The sequence below is a fragment of the Petaurus breviceps genome, unplaced genomic scaffold, assembly GCF_028583685.1.
Source record: "Petaurus breviceps papuanus isolate PSGF00001 unplaced genomic scaffold, PetGlider_PUasm1.0 98, whole genome shotgun sequence".
Classification (NCBI taxonomy): domain Eukaryota; kingdom Metazoa; phylum Chordata; class Mammalia; order Diprotodontia; family Petauridae; genus Petaurus; species Petaurus breviceps.
This window is the reverse complement of record NW_027187460.1, coordinates 61,116,459-61,124,788: the sequence shown is the minus strand read 5'-3', so window position 1 is coordinate 61,124,788 and position 8,330 is coordinate 61,116,459.

The following is an 8,330-nucleotide window of genomic DNA, read 5'->3' as shown; positions in this document are numbered from 1 at the left end:
TCTCTCTCTCTCCTGTGCCACCTAGCTGCCTTAGGAGACATGAATAAATGGAAATTGCCTATGAGATGAACATTAGAAACATCACTGTGTTCTCCATAGAAGATGAGCCTTGGAGGCAGGACTACCTGGCCTTGTATCCTTTCTCTGAATTTTGCTAACCATGTTACCATTTAATCTCTCAGTGTCCTCAGCTTCAAGAATGGGAGTTGCAGGTAAGTTGCTGGATCAGTATCAGTGAAAGAAGTACGGCTAGGTGGTGCAGTGGATAGAGCCCTGGACTTGGAATCAGGAAGACTCATCTTCATGAGTTCAAATCTAGCCTCAGACACTTACTAGCTGTGTGACCCTGGCCAAGTCACTTAATCCTGTTTGCCTCAGTTCCCTCATCTATAAACTAAACTGGAAGGAAATGGCAAATCACTCTAGTAACTCCCCAAGAAAACCCTAGATGGGGTCATGAAGAGTTGCCACAATTGAAATCCACTGAAGAACAACAAAAATCAGTGAAGGAAGCATCCTTAGTTGGTGGTGGTGGGGGGGCACTAAGGTGAGAAAAGCACAGGCCCAGATATCACCTCTACCACCACAACCACAACAACTGAGGCTCAGAGATTTCCTTTCTTTATATTCCCAGAACTTAGCACTGTGCCTGGAACATCATAAACATCTAACAATTTTTTTTTTTCTAACTGATGTGATGACTCACTCTGTGTCTTGGCAGTAAAGCCTTGGGTTTTGCCTTCAAGCTACCAACATTCATTGAGAATATATCAGATTTTAAAGCCCAGACTTTTTATTTTTTGCCCTGCTTTGAAAAAAAAAAAAGGAAACCTTGATTGTTTTCAGCTTGCTTTCCACCCCCATGATTTCCCTAGCCTTTGCCTGTATCCCAGCCCTGCCTTGGAACCTAGTTCCCATCTCTCCTTGTTAGGCTCCTCCAAAAACACCCCTCCGGGAACCTTATCCCAGAGGGGAATTGCCTGATGTTCCAGTGTGGCTTATCTCTTCCCTCCCCTCCATTACTACCTCAATCCCAGGGGCCTCCTCCAAGAACCTATAGCAACGTCATGCTTCTCAACACGATCATAGGAGCCATTATGGTAAACACAGACCTTGCCCTTTTGCCAGATCAGTAGAACTCATGCCTGGGGGTTAGAAATGGTGGGCTGTAACATCACTGTCTCCACACGTGCTGTTGTCAGGGCAACAGAATGTGGGCCTGAAGTGGGGCTCCCTCACACCTACTTCTGTCCTGTTGCCCTAGCAACAACTCTGAGAAAGCTGGGCTTGGCTTAGCTGAGGCTCCAGTCTCCAAGGTTACTCTTTGTCCAGAACTCTTCAGAGAACTGACGCTGATTACTATTAATTCTATGAACCCACAAGAATGGATTTTAATTACATACATGTATTTATGAATGCCACACCTGAGTGGTGGGGCATAGTCAGTGGCCTGAAATAGTGGCCTCACAGTCTCATCTACTGTCATTTGCACTGAACTATTTAGATAAAACATCCACCTTTTTATTTTTGATGAAAGAAACCTACAAGCAGGGATGGGCTGTAACCAGCTTTAACTGAACCAGAGAGCTGGTTGTTAAATGTTCAAGGTGAACATTTACACCCTGGAAATTTACATTTGCACAAACTGTGCCTGAAGCAAATTTAGGTTGGGACAGGACACTGTCTGATGGTAGGGATGACAGAGACCCTGGGGAGTCTGAAAGGAGGGGAAGGAAATAGGGCAGAGTGAGGGCATCCACTTCAGCCTATGATCTGATAACTTATTTTACTTAGGTATCCTTGATAGCTAAAGTCTAAGCCCTATTATTTCTATACTTCTGAAGGATTGTAAGTGATGTCAGGGCCAAGTTCAGGACCCTCTATCTGACACCCTGAGGCAAAGCTTCAATCACTGTTACTTACAGTTTATGATGCTGTATGGACATAATTTTTTCTTCCTTCCTTTCCTCCCTCCCTTCCTCTTTTCCTCCTTCCTTTTTTTCCTTCTTCCTCCCTCTCTCCCCTCCTTCCTTTCTTCATTTTAATTCTAGATCACTAAGCCATTTTAAAAACAAATTATTATTTTAATTCTTTCATCAAAACAAGGACCATAAAACAAGATTGAAAGAAATTAATTGTTTTTCTTCAGTACTGCTAACAGAAGCAGGGGTAAATTTAAGAGGAACTAGGGTTTTTAAAAAACACGATGAGGATTCTGTTTAGCAACTCAATGTATTTCTTGATTTCATGTTGGGAAGACATTGAGGCTGGCATTTAAAACATGAAAAAATATAGTGTGTTATTTTATTTATATATAGGGGCCAAATCACAATGCTTGTGTGGACCTGGCTCAGTGCTGAAGGGCTTTGAGGTCATGAAGAGATTCCCTTATTAGTCCTTTGATCACGTGATAGTGGCAGGGGGTGCTTATTGTCAGAGGATTTACCACTGAATCAGGAAGAGCTGCCCACCCAGGAAACTTGAAAAGGAGGGACAACTGCTGGTCTTGCCCTCTCTCTGGAGGGTATTCTCTCTGGAACATGTTGGATGGTACACTATATCTGGGACTTTCCATGAGGGGAGTTGGGAGATTTCTTCTTCCCCTCCCGTGGGAGCAGTGGTGTTTACACGTGGAAGTAAGAGCATGTGTTGCCTGCATGAGCCTAAGACTAGACCTTGAGCCCCTGGTTACCTCTTCTTTCTTGGTATTTCTCCCCCTGAACAAGGTGACTGAACAGTGATGCTGGGATAGGTATTTCCATCCTTGGAGACAATATCAGGAGTTCAATTGACCAGGATCTCCTGGGTCCTTGGATCCTCCCAATCAGTGCTGACTGCATTGTAGAACCCACTGAAGTCACTACTTAGAGGAGAAGAGGGAGGGCATGCCAACAAGTAGTGGCCTCTAAGCCCTTGCCAGGGCTTGTTGGAAAACATGGATTTTGAAAAAATTGCTCAGATGGTATAGAACCATGGTGAAGATGAAATAGCTGTTCAATAATCCATTTACTGTTTCACTTTTTAAGTGTCATTCTCCTGGGAGAATATAATAGGAGTCGTGAGGTGCCATTTCATGCTAAAAGGCTTTGTTCTTGTAAGTTTATGAGTCTTTTGTGTGTTAAGCCTTTCTTTTACATGTGGAGAAATAAATAGCTGAATTAAACCTGATATACCAAGATCAAATGTACTGAGTTACTTCATTTAGTCCCTTTTTGGGTAGACCCCCTAGACATGAGCCAACTTTAAGCTTTTGGTGATTTATTTCCTCAGGCTTTTGGTGTGAAGGACTAAAGAATTAGTGAAAGGAGAAAAGAATCTGACCTATCTCTTTAGAGAGGAAGCTTGCACAGTACAGAATCCATTCTGCATATAAGACTCTAGAATTATAGAGGGCAAGCCCTGTAGCCCTCCTGGATCCAGTGGCCATTCTACTGTCCCATACACATCAAGGTCAATTTTCAGAGACTTTGCAGGGAAACATATCCCAAGCACCAAACCTTCTCCAGTTTCCTTTCCAGGAAGTTAAGGAGTTGGGGGATTGATTGATTACTAAACAAATATGCAAATCATTCAAGTCAATTGATTTACCAGGCACAAGAAATGTAAATGCTTTGGCAAAAAATGTTCACTAACCAGTTCTACTTTAAAAAGGAAAATTGATGGTACTCAAATGGTAGAAAGTTTCCCCCCAACCCCCAGTATATTGGTTGTAACTGTATTTTTCAAATGAATTAATATATTATCATTTTCATCTTTATTTGATTAATCAGCACCTCAGAGATACAAGCTCCACAAGAGTATAAATATTTTTATGGACTTCACAATGAATGAAAACAGAAACAGAGTAATTGCAGTATATTTTCCATACAGTTTTTATTTTGCTTGTAAATCTGTATTTATTAAAATCTGAAGGTAAGTACTATAAGAAAAGAGTATTTCTCATTTTCTTCAGCTCTCGGAAAGATCCATCAGTCACAGTAGCATCAATGACCTTCAAGATGCCTTTGTTATATGAGCAACGAAATTGTGCTAAGTATTTCTTTCAATCCAGGGTAATTTGAAAGAAAATGCTGAAAAGCCAAATAAGTGTTTTACAGCACTGGGGAAGAATACACACACACACCCACATACATACATACATACACACATAGATTTTACATACATATATATATATACACAAATATATCTATATATGTATGAAATTGTTTTCTAGTTTTTACTCATTAAAACTCTAATTCTACATTATGGTTATCTTCAGGGGATATAACAAAAATCCAAAGAACAGAAACTCAGAATTAATGCTGTGAAATCTTGCATCCTAGTTAGTAAATGTCTAAGGCAGGATTTGAATTCAGGTCTTCTTCTAGCCAGGTCCAATGCTCTATCTACTGTATTACCTATAGTTGCCTTGCCCAAGGTCATACAGGTAGGAGGTGGTATTGTAAATCCTCAGGTCCTACTTCTGGTGCTATTTATTTAACTTATTTTTGTATATTCTCAAACATATACTGTACTATCTCCCTTGTAGAATATAAACTCCTTGTGGGCATGACAGAGACCTTAGCACCTAACCCAGTATATGGCACACATTAAGAAAACAATGGGGGCGGCTAGGAGTCACAGTGAATAGAGCACTGGCCCTGGAATCAGGAGGACCTGAGTTCAAATCCGGCCTCAGATACTTAACACTTACTAGCCATGTGACCTTGGGCAAGTCACTTAATCCCAATTGCCCTGCCTTCTCCCCTCCAAAAAGCAAAAAAAAAAAAAAAGAAAGAAAAACCAACAAAACACAACAAACAAACCCAATGAATGCTTCTTTTAAAAATTTATTTACTTATTTATTTGTGACTTTTTAAAATTTTGAGTTCCCAATTCTCTCCCTCCCTCCAGCTCCTCTTCTACTTATTGTTGTTGTTCATCCTTCATTATGGAAGAGGACCAATGACGTCAGGAGGGTGATGTCTTGACTTTCCAGTGAATTGGATTTAAGTGAGGCAGGGCTGTACAAAGTCATCAGCCTCATTTTATCCTCCAAAGTCATTGGAGTCCAGTGGCAAGACATAGGGCAGGAGGACTGGTGATGGCTCTGGATGCAATAGGAGACTTTGGTGATTTAAGCTGAGGTCTTTCACAGGTTTGTCTGAGGCAACAGCCATTCAGTGATTAAAGGCTAGGTAAGAATGGAGGCAATAGATGGCCTATTTTGACCTCACAAAAAGATCAGTCTGGGAGGGGAAGACTCTCAGAGTTTCTGGCCAGAACAGAAATGACAGAAACAATCATACCTTCTGCAAGCCATCAAAACCCAAACACTGAGCAAGTGAGACTTGGGCTGGGACCTATTACTGACCAATCAGTGAGAGCCAGAGTGATTTAGGTCTAAAAGTGTAGTCAAATAGCTTCATTTGAATACCAATGGGTTTTATCAAATCCTGGTTTTTCAGAGCTGTATTTTAAGAAATCATAAATGAAAACTACAATAGAAAAAAGAATTAATTGTCTCAGTGTTTTGGAAAACAATAAAGCACAATGATAGAATAAATAAATAGAGAAGAAAAAAAATCTAGTTCCCAAACTCCACAATATCTGGTGAAGTATAAGCAATTATCCACATTTAAGGATATGACTACCCACAGGGACAGAGTAAGAAGAGAAAAACAAGGAGGAGGAAGAAGAGGAGGAGGAGGAGGAGGAAGGAAATAGAATCATTGCCCAACTGGAACTGGCCCTTTGGATCCCCAATGTGGCAGCTACTAACACATGTTGTTTGTCCTTTGTTCTCAAAGAAAACCAATGACATCCACCCATTGAGAAGGTTAAGGCTAGCAATATGATATCAATTATACATGTGAAATCATGCAAACTATATTTCCACATTAGCCATGTTGGAAAAAAAAGAAAGAAGAAAAAAAGAAAGAAAAATAAAAAAGTGAAAACATTTTACTTCAATTTTCATTCAGAATTCATCATTCTCTCTGAAACTGGATAGCATTTCCATCATGAGTCCTTTGAAATTGTCTTGGGTCATTATAGTGATCATAGTAGCTAAGTTTTTCACAGTTCATCATCCTTGCAATATTGCTGTTGCTGTATACAATGTTCTCCTGGTTCTGCTCACTTTGATTTATATCAGTTCATATATGTCTTTCCAGGTTTTTCTGAAACCATCCTGCTCATCATTTCTTATATCACAATAGTATTCCATTACAATCATACACCATAACTTGTTTGGTCATTCACTTAATTCATGGGCATCCCCTCAGTTCCTAATTCTTTGCCATCACAAAAATAGCTGCTATAAATATTTTTGTTCATATAGGTCCTTTTCCCTTTTCTTTGATCTTTTCAGAATATAGATCTACTAGTAATATGTATTACTGGGTCAGAGGTTATGTACAATTTTAGAGCCCTTTGGGTAAAGTTCCAAATTGTTCTTCAGAATGGTTGTACTAGTTCATGGCTTCCCCAATAGAGCTTAGTGTCCCAATTTTTCCACATCCCCTCAAGCATTTGTCATTTTCCTTTTTCTGTAATGTTAGTTGATCTAATAATAAGGTAGTAGCTCAGAATTGTTTTAATTTGTAGTTCTCTAATTATTAGTGATTTATAGAATGTTTATATGGTTATTGGCAGCTTTTAAATTTCTTTTTCTGAAAACTACCTGTTCATATCCTTTGATCATTTATCAATTGGGGAATGGCTCCTTATTTTAAAAATTTGACTCAGTTACCTATATAATTGAAAAACTGAGGCTATTATCAGAGATACTTGCTATAAGAATTTCCCCCTGGTTTCCTGCTTTCTTTCTAATTTTGACTGCATTGGTTTTGTTTGTGCAAAACCTTTTTAATTTTACATGATAAAAATTATCCATTTGCTTCCCATGGTCCTCTCCATCTCTTATTTGGTCATGAACTCTTCCCTTATCTACAAATCTGCCAGGTAAATTTTCCATGCACCCCTAATTTGTTTATAACTCCTTGTATGTCAAATCATATCTCCATTTTGACCTTATCTTGGTATGTAGTGTGAGATGTTGGCTTATGCCTAGTTTCTGCCAAACTGCCTCCCATTTTTCCCAGCAATTGTTGTCAAATAGTAAGTTCTTGCCTCCAAAGCTTGCATCTTTAGGTTTATCAAACACTAGGTTACAGCTATTTACTACAGTGTATTGTGTACCTAACCTATTCCACTGATCTACCACTCTATTTCTTAGCCAGTACCAGATTATTTTGATGATTACTTCTTTGTAATATAGTTTGAAATCTAATACTGCTAGGCTGCCTTCCTTCACATTTTTCCCCATTGATTTCTTTGATATTCTTGACCTTTTGTTCTTCCAGATAAATTTTGTTATTAATTTTTTAGCTTTGTAAAATAATTCTTTATTTATTTGATTGGTATGGCACTAAATAATTTAAAATTAATTCAGAAGAATTGTCATTTTTATCACATTGGCTTAGACTATTCATGAGCAATGAACATTTCTCCAGCTATTTAGATCTGTCTTTATTTGTGTGAAAAGTTTTGTAATTGTGTTCATATAGTTCCTGGGTTTGTCTTGACAGGTAATGACTGCTTCTTCTTCTTCTTTTGCTATTTTGAGGGGTATTGGGGTTAAGTGACTTAGTTTTTGTGTTAAGTGTCTGAGGCCGGATTTGAACTCATGTCCTCCTGACTCCAACGCCGGTGCTCTATTCACTGCACCACCTAGCCACCCCAGGACTGCTTCTTAATTGACAGATAGATTCATGATGAATCTAAGACTTAGATTCCTCCTTCCTTTGGAAAAGCTGTCTTCTCATTCTACCCCCACCAAAGATCTTAGTGGAAGCTATTTTTAAATACATTCAGAAATACAAAAACTTATGCAAATAGAAATTTTAGTAAGAAGAATAGGATCAGAGGATTAAAAGATTTAAGAGCTGGAAAGAACAATGGAGATCATTTAATCTGACATCCTTTTGCCTAACTCTGAGTTACATCATTTAGCATTTGATCAGGTGAAAAAGTAGTCACTGCCACTGATGCCATTACTGCTAATACCCCAAGGATATTATGGATTTAATGGGGCTTGCCATTGCACATGCCCAGATCAGCTGTCATGGAGGCACTCATGTGGGAGATGGTAAGCACCTGCTTCTGGGAGATATTTTGTGTTCCTCTGGCATGTGGATGGAAACAGACTCTTTCCATTGGCTATATAGCTAGAACAAACTGTGCCTTTAAGACTGTCTGTTTGTCATTCTCTCTCTCTCTAGCATCCAGAAGTATGGTGGTCCTGATCCTCCACAGCACAGGCGTCAAGAACTAAGCTGGGTGTGCAG